At 42.1% G+C, this 511-nt stretch overlaps 1 pseudogene; it reads right to left on the bottom strand.

Annotated features, from left to right (window-relative positions):
* Window positions 1-250: 250 nt before the first annotated feature.
* LOC119581837 overlaps window positions 251-511 on the bottom strand; it is a 2,003-nt pseudogene continuing 1,742 nt past the window's right edge.

Raw genomic sequence — 511 nt, 5'->3', positions numbered from 1 at the left:
TACAGTATCCACAAAAATTTTCTAAAAAAAAAAAACCCCCCGAAATCACAAAAAACCCAAAGATAAGTAAAAAGGGTAAAATGAGGATGAAAAAACCCGGGAAAAAATATAAAAATCCCCCCAAAAAACTTTATTTTCAAATCACACTTTAAAAAATACACGTAAAATATCAACGCAATAAGAATAATGAAGATAGTAAACAAAAAACTAAGAAAAAAAAACGAATAGAAAAAAGCTGTAAAACAAGCCAACTACACAACTACAGTTACATAAAAAACAGGGCTTCCTTCGTCTCCTCACCCTGGCTCCTGACGTAGTCGTAGACGAGGGCGAACGTCTCGCAGTCCTCGATCGTCAGGATCTCCCCGCCGTGGGTCTTGCACAAGTAAAACCGTGTCTTGCCAAGTGTAGGCGACATAGGCGTCCACGAAAATGCACCTCGTTTCGTCCAGGGGCTCGTTGGGGGTGGGGCAGTCGGCTAGGGGAAGCGAGGTCCTGTCAGGTCATTCAT

This window comes from Penaeus monodon, chromosome 15 (genome assembly GCF_015228065.2).
Source record: "Penaeus monodon isolate SGIC_2016 chromosome 15, NSTDA_Pmon_1, whole genome shotgun sequence".
Classification (NCBI taxonomy): domain Eukaryota; kingdom Metazoa; phylum Arthropoda; class Malacostraca; order Decapoda; family Penaeidae; genus Penaeus; species Penaeus monodon.
Note: the sequence above shows the minus strand (reverse complement) of the source record. Positions and strands in the feature narration are given on the sequence as shown.